A 15286-nucleotide genomic window follows, 5' to 3' on the forward strand; every position below is an offset into this window, starting at 1 on the left:
CACAGATGAAGAACAATGCAGTATCTTGAAAGGCCCCACTGCTCTGAAACTAGCAAAATAATCTCTTTTATTCGACACTCTTCTCTACATTCCAAGATGCTCCAAATATTTGTTAGCAAGCAAACACCGTGTACCCAAAATATTCACTTAGCATAAAAACTTCAAAAGTAAATAATAGAGTGTACCCCACCCTCTCCATACTAAGAACAGAATACAAATTGTACAATAGCAGGTTTTATATTCCTTCAAGGTGATTCTACCAGTATACTCTTTCATGACCATAAGGTATAATTGTAAATACGTGGGAATATGGTATTATAGCATGAATGCTACCGTCAGTTATGGAAAAGAATGCTAACAAAAACATGTAAATATTTCTATCATGTATTTATTATTCAACATTTTTTGGAAACCTACTACATGCCAGGCACTATTCCAGGCACTAAGGATACAGCAGTGAACAAGACAAAGTACCTGCCATCTTGAATTAACTTTCTGGTGTGGGAGACAGGCAATAAACAGATATCAGATAACTATAAGTTCTACAAACAAAAATAAAGCAGTATAATATGAAAGTAAGTAATGGGAGTCCATTTTAGACTAGGTGGTCGGAGAATTCCTCTCTGAGAAAGTGACATTAAGGACCTCGATAAAGTAAGGGAATGAGCCAGGTGAAGATACAAGGGAAGAATTTTCCACACAGAAGGAATAGCACATCCAAAAACCCTGAGGTGGGAATCAGTTTAGTAGTTCTAGAAATAGCAAGATCACTACAATAGGAAACAAAGTTTAGATGATTTCACAGAGATAAGCACATTTATTTTACCACTTATTTTTAGTAAAATGAGAAGCAAGTGGACAGTTGTGAGCTGAGTGAGATGATGTAACTTAAATTTTAAAAGGCTATTCTGCATGGAAAGAAATGGTAGAAGTAATAATCCAGGCTAGAGTTGATGGTGACTTCAACCAAGCTGATAGCAGTAGAGATACTGATACAATCCACTGATGGACTGACTGTGGAAGATCAGAGAATGATGCCCCATTTTTGTCATGGGCAACTGAATAATTGTGTATGGGGCCTGGGAATGATGGACAAGAGTTCGGTATTGGATGGTTCAGTTTGAACTGCCTGACTAGACATATAAGAGGAGAAGATGAGCAGGCAGCTGGCTATTTGATTCTGGAGATCAGGGGAAAGGCCATATATATTTGAGAGTCATCAGCATATAGACAGTATTTAAAGCCATGAGATCAATTGAAGTCACCTAGGGTATAGTGGAAATTAGATTAAAAAAGAAAAAAAAATAGAGGATTAAGGACTGAGATCTGGGACCCTCCAACATAGAGAGGTTAAAGAGATAAGGTGGTACCAACAAAGGAGACTAAAGAAAAGCCAGAGAAGTAAAAGGAAAACCCAGAGTCTGTGGGGTCTCAGAAACCAAGTGAAGAAAATGTTTCAAGGACAGAGTTATAGACAAAAGCTGTTGATAGGTCAAGTAAAATGAAGCCTGAGAATGGCCTAATAGATTTGGCAAACTGGAGATAATTGATGATATTGATAAGAGATACACAGAATGTTTGGAGCAAAGCTCAGATTAAAGTGGGTTCAGGAAAGAATGGAAGGGTAAAAATGGAGATAATGAGTATAGATAATTCTTGAGACTTTTGCTATGAAAGGACTCTAAATAGGAGTAAATCACTCATTTCTTCTTTCCTGAAAACACAAATAGAGAACATCTCACATAAAGGCTTGACCCAGCTCTTCCTCAGATTTTTGCCAGACATGTTTAGTAATGGTGAGTGTTATTTTTGAGGGACACAGGTCAGAGTATCTTAGCATTGTAATTATCAAAGGGTACCATACCAAGGCAGAACATTTTTCTGAGACAATCAGAAACTAACAAAGTTTAGTTTCACCAGTGATAACTTTAACAAATACTTTTTATCTACAGAAAACACTCTCTAACTTCTTGCATTTCTAATTAAATATTATTTTTTAAAGACTGCCAAATTCTCCAGACTATAGCACACTTTTACTTTCTATTTATGTGGAACCTGAGATTTCATTTTTTTTTCCTTCTAAATTTGTTTTCTGCAGCAAAAATCTTCAGAAATAACTTTATATTTTTGTAAGGCAGTTTGTATTCTGGCTTAGATACACAGCCTATTTGAAACTCAGACCATGGAGGATAGCGATTTCATCATTTCAGTCTCTTACTTTGGGCTTCTCCCTCATGCTCCTCTCTCTGTGGCCCCCTCCTCTTCTTTTCTTCTCTCTACTTTTCATTTTTCCATTTCTCCCCCTTTTCCTCTCTTACTGATGTTTCTCTTTTCCAATAAGTGGAAATTAATATATTTTTGGGTTGCTGGCTATCCTTATTTTAAAAATACTGGAGTATTATCTCTTTTCAATACATTTCCATTAGTTATTTGACTTCAGAATATTTTCCATGCATCACTTGAAGATTAAACCAGTTTTGTAATCTTCTAAGCTTACTTTTTAAATGTGCTTATGAGAAAGTTAGTTTTTACTTGTGTGTGGGCAGAGCCTTATTGTTTTTCAGGAGACTGACTTGCCCTTCATAAAAATAAATTTCCTGATTCAGGATGCCTGGTTCTTTATAATCATCTGCTTAAAACCTCTAAATCTACTTTAAAATTTTAAATGGTAGGTCTGCATATTCATCTACTCTCTCACCATTTCGATAGCTGCTTTTGAGCTTGGGATAGCAAATGTTTCCTAAGTGACTTTAGAGCCTTCTCATCAAAATAGAACCTCAGAGTTTCTATTTTTCTAACCTGTGCCTTTGATTGCTGTATTGATGCTGACATGGTCATAGGCATCCTTCCAGATCTTCATTTCATAGACATTTCCGGAGCATCAATTTTGCATTCAAGGCTGCAGACATGAAAACAAGCAAGAAACATTGTTCCCTGCTCTCAAATGTATTGAAGGAGCAGACAAAAAATAATACTCAATACATATCTATTAAAATGGCCAAAATCCCATTAGAGGGTTTTAACAGGAAATGCAGACAGCAGTAAGGTAATGACTATGTGTAGAGCCAGAGGGAAGATAGAGCAATCAGGGCAATTGTTTCATAAACTATATAAATGTCTAACCAAGGTACTGTATACCTGAAACTAATAAAAATAAACATTAAAATTAAATGGTCAAAATCCAAAACACTGACAACGAGTGATGGCAAGGATGTATAGCAACAGGAATTCTTATATTTTGCTGGTGAGAATGTAAAATGATGAAGACAGTTTGATGATTTCTTACAAAACTATACTCTTACTATGCGATCAAGAAATCATGCTCCTTGATATTTACCCAAAGGAGTTGAAAATATGTCTACAGAAAAACCTCCACATGGATGTTTATAGCAGCTTTATTCATAATTGCCAAAACTTGGAAGCAACCGAGATGTCCTTCAGTATGTGAATGAATAACTAAATGGTGGTACATCCAGTGATAGAATGTTATTCAGTGCTAAAAAAAATTGGCTATCAAGCCATGAAAAGGCATGAAGTAACTTTAAATGCAAATTACTAAGTAAAAGAATCTAATCTGAAAAGGTTACATACTATATGATTTGAATTATATGACATTTTAGGAAAAGCAAAATTATGGAAGCGATAAAAACATCAGGGATTGCCAGAGGTTGGAGTGAGCAGGAGAGATGAATAAGCAGAGCACAGAGGATTTTTCAGGCAATGAAAATATTCTGCATAATGCTATAGTTATGTATGCATGTCATTATACATGTGTCTAAACTCATAGAATGTATAAAACCAAGAGTACAAGCCAAAAGTAAACTATAGACTTTGGGTGATTATGGTATGTCAATGGAGGCTCATCAATTGTAACAAATATACCACTCCAGTGAGCGATTTTGATAATGGGAGGCTGTGCATGTGTGGGGACAGGGGTATAAGAAAAAAATCTCTGTGCCTACCTCTTAATTTTGCTATAAATATAAAAGTGCTGTAAAAAAATAGTCTTTAAAAATTAACTTATATAAACTTACAGTTAAATAAATTGTAATACAAGCAAAATTAATAAATAAAGTGTGAGTCTTCTCTCAGGCTACTGGTAGAATTATGAATTGGTACAATTCTTTTTGCAGGTGGTACAGTTGAGATTACTAGCTGTCCCCTAATGTTCATTCTTTTCTCCTTCAATAATAATGGAATTCCCAAGTTTTATCTGGGTGGAAGGCCACACAAAATGAAGACTTCATTTCTGAATGTCCTTTCAGCTATATGTGACATCCGATTAAGTTTTGGCCTAAGAGATGTAAATCGAACTGTTATCTCCAATTCTGGGTCATGTCTTTAAAGAGAATAGACCTTTTACTCCCCTTCACTTTTCTCCCTTTCTCCATCCTGTATCTTAGAATATGCTCTTGATAGTGAGCCACCTTTGATCAATTTGAACTCATTCAGTAAAACTGCATACTCTTCATGCAGGCCTGGATTAGCTATCTTGTCATCTGAGAGCAAAATAAGTCACTTTCTTATTTAAGCAAAACCTATAATCTAATTAGGGGAGTATTTAGCATTGTGTATCAAAATCCTTTAAAAATTCATAATATTTTAAGCCCAGATTTCTAAGTAATCAAAGAAGTATGCATTTATATAGTCCAATCCCTCATTTTCTACATAGTCTTTGAGTCAGAAGTTCATCCCTGAGAAGGACACCATTTAAGCTTCCCTAGGATATATTGGGGGGAAAAACTTACTGAAGCACTCCAGTTGCAAATGTTAGAACCACAAAATGCTGAAACAGAAACTTTTCACAGTGACAAAATACAATGTGACAACATTTCAATGTCCCCCCTTTGTGGTCTTCAAAGTTCTTACTGTTGTAAGCAAGGGGATATAAGTGCTGGAGGACACTTTTTGGTTGTCTGGAGGTACCAGAGCATTTCTTCCACCATCATGAGCTGCCATCACAATTTTCTGAATGATGTTCTGAATTATTCTTTAATCCAATGCTGCTTCATCTTTTCCAAATGTTACCAGCTCACCCCACATTCTTTGGTTATTATCAGAATACCCTGGAGTTCAAGTTTCCTCTCAGTGAATCAGTACTAATTCCGTCAACAACATACACTGCTCTTCCTGTAAAAGTGCTAGATAAATAAAATGACAGATTCTATAATTAAAGATTAATTGCTGTTGGATGAGCAAAAGTAAACTTGCCTAGGGGAAAAAGAACTACTTGTAGTAGAACCACACCTATCCAGCATGGCTTAGTCTTCCTTTCACTGAGCAACCATGGGAGGTTTAAGAATGACTAATACTTCCTACCCTCCAACCCTGCTTCATTTCTTAGAAGTGAGTGGGATGCTCTTCAGGAGCTTCTAGGCCCTCCTGATTATCTTGATACTACCAAAAGATAACGAGATATATGTATAAATTTACACACACAAACATATACTTGGTTTCCATCCTCTATTACCATGGCTTATATACAGGTGAGAAAACAGAGGCCAGAGAAGTTATAATTTTCCCATAATCCTAGCTTACATTTTTAAGTACTGCCACTGTGATCATTTTTCAGTTTTGCAAAGACTTCACTGTTTTATCCAAATCCATCAGCCAGATTTTGCCTTCTTCCTTTCTTTATTCCATCCAGATTAGCTTCCATACCCCAAACTAAACCTGCCTCTCTGCATTTTTGTCATAACTTCCTAACAAAATCTCAATCCTAAATGAATCCAACTCTCAGGTTTCTCTGTGTCTGTGCCTAAGCAGGTGAGTGCTGATGGAAGATGTCCCACGATAGATTAGTTCCATGATAAATTCATAACATTTAATTTTAAGTAAACCCACAGTACTACTCAGAAACACTACTACATCTGTTTAACTTTATTCCATTCTTGATCATTAGACTTCTTCCAATATCTTCAATCTTCTCATCCCCCTTACCCCAACCTCAGCACATGACCTTATCTCTTTAAAAACAAAACTGAAACTATCTGATGGAAATTCCCTCATTTTTCCGATTCCACATTTTCCTGATTCAATATCTTCTCTTCTTTTCCCTCCTGTTATAATAAAGAAGGTACATTTCCTACTTTCTAAGGTAAAACTCTTCATGTTTGTTTGGAATTCCAACTCTGCTCACATTGTTATAAATCTTACTATTTATTTTTTCTTCTCTCATATATCTTCAACATACATAAGATATTTATGTGAACACATATGTCTCAGCTGCATGCATCTCATTAGCATTTAAACATATTAATTTCTCCCGAAACTTAAAAAAAATGAATTACCTTACCCACATTTTTACCTCCAGCTACGGCTCCTATCTTCTTCACAACCAAATTTCTAGGAAGAGTTGTCTATACTTGTTATTTTCTTCACACCTACCACTCACTCTTCATCACTCTATTTCTTTCTGGCTTTGTCCTTCATCCTACCACTAATTCATGACTCTCCTGAAACATGTCCCACTAGAATAATTACCAATGTCTACCTTATGTTATCCAATTGATATTATTTATCCAAATCTTGTTTATCTCTTAGAGGCATTCATCTGTTTACCACTGTCCTTCTTAAAATATTTTTCCCTTGGGTTTTCTGACACTAGCTTCTCAATTTTCTTTCTATTTCTCTGGTGACTCTTTTTATTTCGCTTTTAGGCTCATCCTTTATTTATTCTAATATTAAATGTCAGAGTTCTTAGCGTCCCTTAACTCTTCCGACACTATGTTCTTCTTAGGTCATCTTATCCATTCTCACAGCTTCCATTACCATTGATATGCCAATGAATTTCAAACATCTCTCTCACACCTGAACTACTGTTCTGAGCTCTAGACTTGAATATTCAATTGCTTTCTCAAGATCTTCACTTAGAAGTCTCAAACGCACATTAAGTACAAAATGTCAAACACCAACATCATGATCTTCCTTCAGAAAATGGGTCCTCTTGAAAGAGGTATAGTAGTTTCAAGGTACAGTAGTCTTATCTCACTGGTTGGCAGTGGTATCCATTCAACAGTACAAGCCAGAAACCAAAGAGTTACACTAGATACCTGACAGCTATATCTACCACGTCCAATCCATAATCAAATTTGATCCTGTGGATGCCAGGCCTGGCTGGCTCAAGGTCTGGCTGTGATCCAAGGTCTAGCTGTTATCCAAGGCCTGGCTGATCCAAGGCCTGACTGGCCCAAGATCTGGTTGGTCCAGGGCCTGGCTGTGATCCAGACCTGCGGCTAGACATAGGACCCCAGATTTAGAAAATACGTAAACATGCTTCAGCTTATTGTATCACACATGTGTGGCTGAATGCGACTTTTGTACTCTGCTATGTGAGGAGCCATACAGTCCCCTAGAGAGGAGAAGGGGAGAGCAGAAGGGGAGTACTGCATGGGGAGCAGAAGCGTACGCAAGACTGCTTGCCCTGTACAATAAATAGACTGCAGTCCCCACCAGAACTGCACTTCCCAACAGAAGTGCACTCCGCACAATAAAGTTGGTGCCTGTTGGTTTATCCTCATGTCTGCTTCTTGTGCATTCTTCCAACTGGGCATCTCACTATCAAACCTTCCCTTCTAGGTCAGCAATACCTCTGACACTTGGCGTAGCCGACATGATCCATTCGGCCCTGATAGATCCATTTTTCAAACATCCCTTGAAACTACTTATTCTATCTACCCTCCCATGCTAGTCCAAATTACCATCAAAATTTGTCTCTATTATAGTAGATTCTTAATACATCTCCCTGAATTTGCTCTGGTCCCAGTTTGTTTACACACTATAGGCAGATGCCTTTTCTCTGTTTTCCAAAAGCAAATCTGATTATAAAAACTCCCTGCTAAATTTTTTTCATAGATTCTTTTTCATCTTGAGATAAAGTTGAAATTTTTTTACTTGGTCCTCAAGGTCCTAAATATGTGGCACCTGAAACTTTACAGACATGTATTCTCCTATTTTGTGCTCTGCATTCTCACTACAGCTGTAGTAATAGGTCTCTTCAGATTTCCCGTTTCTTTTTGATTCAGTCTTGGGAGTTTGTATGTTTCTAGGAATGTATCTATTTCTTCCAGACTGTCCAATTTATTTGCACATAATTGCTTGTAGTAATTTCACATGATCCTTTGTACTTCTGTAAAGTCCATAGTTACTTCTCCTCTTTCGTTTCTGATTTTATTTATTTGAGTCCTCTTTCTATTTTCTTTGATGAGTCTGGTTAAGGTTTATCAATTTTGGTTATCCTTTCAAAGAACCAGCTCTTGGTTTTATCAATCTTTTGTATTGTTTTTCTAGACTCTATTTCATTTATTTCTGCTCTGATCTTTATTATTTCCTTCCTTCTACTCACTTTGGGCTTTGTTTGCTGTTCTTTTTCTAGTTCTTTTAAGTGTAAGGTTAAGTTGTTTATTTGACCTTTTCCTTGTTTCTTGAGGTAGGCCTATATTGCTATGAATTTCCCTCTTAGAACTGCTTTCGCTGTGTCCCATCGATTTTGAGCTGTTGTGTTTTTATTTTCATTGTCACCGGGTATTTTTTGATTTCTTCCTTGATCTCATTGTTAACCCATTCAATGTTTAGTAGCATGTTATTTAGCCTCCATGAATTCGTGTATTTTCCAATTTTTTTTTTGTAGTCAATTTCTAATTTCATACCATTGATACTTGTTTCATGGCCTAATATGTTGTCTATCTTCAAAATATTCCATGTGCACTTGAGAAGAATGTGTATTCTGCTGTTTTGGGGTGAGATGCTCTGAAAGTATCTATTAAATCCATCTAATTTAGTGTGTCATTTAAGCCCACTGTTTCCTTGTCGATTTTCTGTCTGGAAGATCTGTTTATTGGTGTTGATAGGGTGTTAAAGTCCCCTACAATGAGTATATTACTGTTGATTTCTCCTTTTATGTCTGTCAATAATTGCTTTGTGTATGTAGGTGCTCCTATGTTGGGTGTGTTTATGTTTAATAGGGTTATGTCCTTTTGGTGTATTGATCCCTTTATCATTATGTAATGTCCTTCTTTGTCTCTTATTACAGCCTTTGTTTTAGAGTCTCTTTTTTCTAATATAAGTATTACTACCTCAGCTTTTTTTTTTTTTAATTTCTATTTCTGTGAAATGTCTTTTTCCATGCCTCTACTTTCGGTCTGTGTTTATCATTTGATCTGAAGTGGGTCTTTTGTAGACAGCATATGCATGAGTCTTGTTTTCTTACCCATTCAGCTACCATATGTTTTTGATTGCAGCATTTAATCCATTTATATTTAAAGTGATTATTGATAGGTACACAGTTATTACCATTTTATTATTTGTATTTATTTGTTTCCCTTTTTTTTTTTCACGGAAGTTCCTTTAACATTTCTCGTAATATTGGCTTGTTGGTGATTAATTCCTTAAGTTTTTCCCTGTCTTGGAAGCTTTTTATCTCACCTTCCATTTTAATTGAAAACCTTGCTAGGTAGAATGTAGATTCTTGTTTTTCATAACTTCAAATATTTCTTTCCAGTTTCTTCTAGGCTCCAATGTTTCTGTTTAAAAATTATGAGACATTCTTATGGGGGTACCATTGTAAGTAACTAGTTGCCTTTCTCTTGCTGCTTTTAAGATTCTCTCTTTGTCTTTGACCTTTGGCATTTTAATTGTGATGTCTCTTGGTGTGGGTCTGTTTGAATTCTTCTTGTTTGAGACTCTTTGTGCTTCCTGGACTTGTATGTCTAATTCCTTTTCCAGGTTAGGGATGTTTTCTGTCATTATTTCTTCAAGTAGATTCTTAATCCCTTGCTCTCTCTCTTCTCCTTCAGGTACTCTTATGGTGTGGATGTTGTTACACTTCATGTTGTCCCAGAAGTCTCTTAAACTATCCTCAATTTTAAAATTCTTTTTTTCTTTTTGTTGTTCCAGTTGGATGTTTTCTGTTACCTCGTCTTCTTGTTCTCTGACCTGATCTTCTGCTTTGTGTGTGGACTTCATTTTATTGAAGCTTGGTTATATAGATTATACAGGCCTTAGCTGTACAGTACAGAGTCAAGAAAAGGTGTCTTTTATCTTCCTCTGTTGACAAAAGAACTCATAGAAGGTAAGAAGTTAAAAGTACCAAAGAAAAAAGGGATAATTATGTAAAGAGATTTTTGAAAAAAAGTAAGAGAATGGCATGGAATCTAAAACAAAGATAGAGAGATCGAATTAGAACTGATAGAGGGCTAGTTTTGCCTCTAAAACAAGATGAAAGTATGGATACAGATGCAAATCAGTGTGTATAAAAGATGGTGAGGTGGGTGGATCAGAGGTATACCCGATGGCTTTTATTTTCTATGTGAAATAAGAAGCAAACTCATCTCCAAAGAATACATGTGTAGTAGCTGAGTAGGAGGCTTAAAAAGAGAGACGAAAGTCTGTAACAACCACCAAACAGGATGTAAAAGAGCTAAGGGAAATCCAGAAGAATCTGAGTAAGGACATGTAGAAGGATGACATGATTAGTGCCTATTCATATTTCAAATATTAGCCACTTTCTCAGAGAAGCTGAAATGAAGCTCCTGTTACATGCTTTTAGAGCACCAAAGATCTTTTTTAAGACTTACAATAGTTTTAATTTCATGTTAATTCGTAGAATTAGCTGATTAATTTCTACTCCACTAGAATATAAACTCAGTGAGGTCAGGTATCATATTTATTTTGCTCACCACTGCATCATTTAACTCTTAGTTTCACATCTCTAAAATGTGAAGAACATTAAACTGCTACATGACTGGAATATGGATATAGTTAGGTTAGCACCAAACTAGAATTTGAAATATGAAATAGCAGAGACTTCAAATTATTCACTATTATATCCCTAATGCCTAGCACAGTGCATGACATATAGTATATGCTCAATAAATACTTACCTGGGTGAATGAAACTGATATTGCAGGATACCAAGCCTCCTGACTTCCCTTCTAGTATTCCTCCCACTATACCACAATTATCCATACTAGATGTTCAGTATATTATAGTTATTATAATAAGGGCCTATGCATTTGCATTATTATCTCTGCTTTACTCAAGAAGAAAATGAAGCTCTGAAAAGTTAAATATCACATGCAATTTAAATAGCTAAGATCTGGTGGAATCAGAATTCAATTCCATGTCTTCCTGGTTCCAAAGCCTGAGCTCTTTATCCAGTTCCACACTGCCTGCTAAGGTATTAAGTGATAAAAGATTTAATGTATGAACCCCCCTAGAGGGAATGTACATTTGAAAGTCCTCCCAAACTCCCCACTGGAAAAAAAAATAATACAAACAAAGTAATGATTTTAATGGTAAAATCTCAAGCAAAGTGACAAGTCAATGAGGATAATATTTCAGGCCAGACACTTGTCAACTGCCTCCCAAATCATGCCATGTAGGCACCTGCCAATCTAATCTATGATCATGTACATTATTCATCTCCTCAGCATGTATTGATCCCTCAGAGAGAATGGAAGACATAATTCCAGAGTTTATCTTCTCAGCATGACCTAAGCATGACCCTAGAAGCAGTATGGAATAATGGAAAGAGCACAAACATTGCAACCACTCTGATCTGGGCAAGACGCTTCAGCTATCTATACCTTAATTTTCTTATCTAAAAAATTAAGGCAATGATGCTTGTGGTTTAGGAAATGATTACATTGGATAGTACATATAAAATGTTTGCAGCATAGTGGATATATAACTCAATTGTTATTAGTTGCTTTCTCCCATATCCAGAATCCACCTCCTATCAATTCTTTGAAGACACTCTGAAAAATACATCAAAAGGACAAGCAATCCATTCTACCCACTACTCCAAGTTGTAGCAAAACACAGGTGATATTTTTCTGATTTTCAAAAAGTTCCCTGAAAGCAACTTTTCATTTATAGGTGAGATCTTAGCATTAAAACAAAAAATAAAAATAATCTAATAGTTGTTCTGCCCCTTTTATGTTTAATGCTGCTGTTTAAATAATCATTTCTTTTTTTAAATGTCAAAGAATATTAGATAAAACTTTTATTTTGAATGTGATTTAGACTCATAGGATAAAACTTAAGAATCATGTATAACTTACTGCTTGATCAAAATTAACATAAAAATATAACAAATTGTATTTTAACTCAAATGGACAAACCACTTTCTAAAAAAAAAAAAAAAAACTTCCTGCTCTATGCTATCATAATTTTTCCAATGGAGTATTGGCAAAAATGTAGTTAAATTGTGCCACAAATGGTTAAAAACAACATTTTAGGTGATTTGGATAAAATATACATGCATTACTCAAAATAAATATTAAGATAATTTTCTCTGTAAAATTAGCTTGCAGATGAAAAGAAGAAATCCAAATCTACAGACTAACAGCTGTCCTCTTTAAAGTTCTATTCCATGTAGCTACTTCTATTAATGGTATATCAGTTGGATCATTTTCTCTTTTATTTTGCAACTTCCAAATTAAGCCTTTTAGATTGCAGACCTCTTCACTCAAATGTTCAACATTACTAAACCGTCCTTCACAAACTGAAGTAAAATTCTGAGAAGTTCATTTGAATACTATCTTGTGAGAATTTACTGGCAATTCAGTAATGATGTTCTGTACAGCTGTTACTAAATGGCCACATTGTTTGTTTAATTTCAGAAGAAAGTTGAGTAACTCATCACTACTGATTTCCAACTTTGCCACTTCAGGTAATTCTCCAAATTTTATCGCTTCTACATTTAGTTCTTTAAGAGCAGCCGGAACTTTCTGCTGATCTCTATTGATAATTCAATTCTTTTAAAACTCATCTTTCCTCATGATCAAAAGATGTCTTAAAGCTATATTATTTTCCTTTAATAAATCTGTCATATGCTCAAGTCCAAGGCCATGTAAAAATATCTCCAGATCTTCAAATGAACTAAATATGTGATCTTTTTATTTATCAGAATCCATTGTCAATAGTTTACAAATAGTCTCTTCTTTAGTTAGCTCTGTACATTGGAACGCTAGCTTCATACATAAGGAGTGTCCCTCTATACTGGAATCTACACTAATGTCAGAATTTGGGAGCTTCTCGACCAGTGAAATATCTCCTGTAGTCAATACTTTCTTAAATGTTTCATTCTTTTCTTCTGTCTGTAATGCTCCTTTTAATTTCTGAGCTGCCCAATCTATATAGCCAGTCTCCCAGTGATCATCCTCACTCTTGCTACTCTCGCCTCCACCGGCCACCTCCAGGCCTCATAGCATGCCTGCCACCATGCCCTCTGGCTGCTGCGGACCCACACTGCTACACATGCCCACTCCTAAATAATCATTTCTAACATTTCTATTGCATTTCATAACATTAGGCAGAGTCAGGACATCTAGCTTATTTTACAGTTGAAGAAATTAAGATGGAGAGGGGGTGGGATGCCCATCCCAAGCTCACAGGACTCAATGAGGGAGGGCTAGAACTAAAAACTAGATCTCTTAGTCCTTAGTTTATTATTCTATAATAATAATAACAACAATAACAAATATATTCAATTTACTTAAGTCTTGAACTCTCTAAACATGCTATATAACACTTTGATCGAAAACAGCTAATAAATCCCCTATATTCATGTTCTGGTTTCATATACCCTTTTACATATTAAAAACTGAAAGTTAAACTAGAAGCATCCAAAGTGAGCCCAGTGTGTAAGAGTGATGTTTTTTAAGTGTTATTTTAAGTGTTAATTACATATTCTTTCAGAGGAAGCATCCAATGTATAAGATGCTACTTCATTTCATAGCAAAAGCAGTGAAAATTGGAATTTTTATTTTAATAACTTTACTATATCTATAACCACAATGGACAAATAAATGAAATCACCACATATAGAGGATAAGCATGTTCTATAAATTCAATCAAAACATCATTAAAGATCAATTAAATCATTCATTTTAAAGGAACTCTATGGTTATTTCTGAGCTTAAGAGAAAAATTACTACAAAGTGAAGGATTCTCATTTATAGAAAAAAATCACATAGAAAATAAACTCAGAAAACCTCTTAACTCTAAAATACAACTATCCTTAGCATTTCCAAAGAACCAAGTTTGCTTATAAGAGGTATACTTTTTAAAGAAAATAAAAGTTAGTAAGAAAATAACAATAAGAATGAAAAGCAACAGACTTATTTATGCCAATTATCCAGCACCTATGAATTAGCTTCATGCAAAAATTGCAGTATTTCTCCAAATTAATATTATATCAAATCAAACATACAATTTTTGCCACAAAAACAGATTTATGAGCCCATTTTTTAAAAGGCGAAGGAAGTGAAACAAATAATTATTAAAAACAAGTTACCTCTCATCCCCACAGTCCCTCTCCCAAATTTAAGTTCTAGACTTACTGTAAGTGAATAATGTGCCCAGTTACAATAAAATCTTCTGTAATACCACCGAAATCTGTCTCAATGAACAGCTTCTTAGCTAAACAGATTTAAATGACCTTAGAACTGAAATCTTTATGTAGGAGGAGTTCTGTTTTATCCACCAAATTTACCAATTGTCATGAGAAAATTTGCATTCAAAGCAGGTCAGCATTCAAGGCTATATTTGTCAAAAGATTCAGAGGAAATCACAAAGTTCAAGTGAGTGAGTTTTTCCCCTTTTAATTAGTTCCTGATAGGCATTTCAGTATGCCAATGTTATTTTACTATGTGACTCACCACGTTGGGAATTAACAGATAATCCAAAGGTAAGTATGCGATTGCCAAGTCTATGTTGTTTCCTCAGAGTGCACTATCCAAAGTACCTCACTGTTTTGAGTTTCAAATACCTTTAAGTATGAAAGGAGTCATAAATAGACAAGGAGTCTGGAAACTTGCATTCTGCTCTCCCTCCCACAATCAGCTAGGTGAACTTGGGCAATTTCCTTAACATCTTTGGGCTTCAGATTCAAAAAAATTATTGAGTAAAACCCAAGACATCATGTAGTCCAACTTCTATTGCCAAGCAAAAACTCTCTCTTCGTTTGTCCTAAGGTTTCTCTAATTTCTAAAATCTTCAGTGTTGTAGTTAAAACTCAGTGTCATGTATCATTTTCTTTGCCATTAAAAGTTTATCAAATATTTTTAATAACTAAACAAGATTCCATTTCAGCCCAGATATAATTAAATAAACTTCATCATTAAAGTCTCCACAGAATTTTTATCTACTCCTGATTTAATATCCATGCCAGGAATTGTGCAAAGCCATAAGAAGCTAGAATATTTTGATGCTTTTCTAAACTATATGAAACGATGTCAGTGATTTATTTTAAAATAAGAATTAATTGAGATTAAATCCAGTC

General features: G+C 35.1%; 1 protein-coding gene across 1 annotated transcript in view; it reads right to left on the minus strand.

Annotated features, from left to right (window-relative positions):
* Nucleotides 1-14397, minus strand: part of IL13RA2 (interleukin 13 receptor subunit alpha 2) — a 34281-nt gene extending 19884 nt beyond the window's left edge. The window contains exon 1 of the mRNA XM_011386070.2: nt 14346-14397. The gene's annotated coding sequence lies outside the window, so the exon portion shown is untranslated. The remainder of the gene's footprint in view (nt 1-14345) is intronic.
* Between the last annotated feature and the right edge of the window lie 889 nt (nt 14398-15286).

Source organism: Pteropus vampyrus, unplaced genomic scaffold (genome assembly GCF_000151845.1).
Source record: "Pteropus vampyrus isolate Shadow unplaced genomic scaffold, Pvam_2.0 Scaffold894, whole genome shotgun sequence".
Taxonomy (NCBI): Eukaryota; Metazoa; Chordata; class Mammalia; order Chiroptera; family Pteropodidae; genus Pteropus; species Pteropus vampyrus.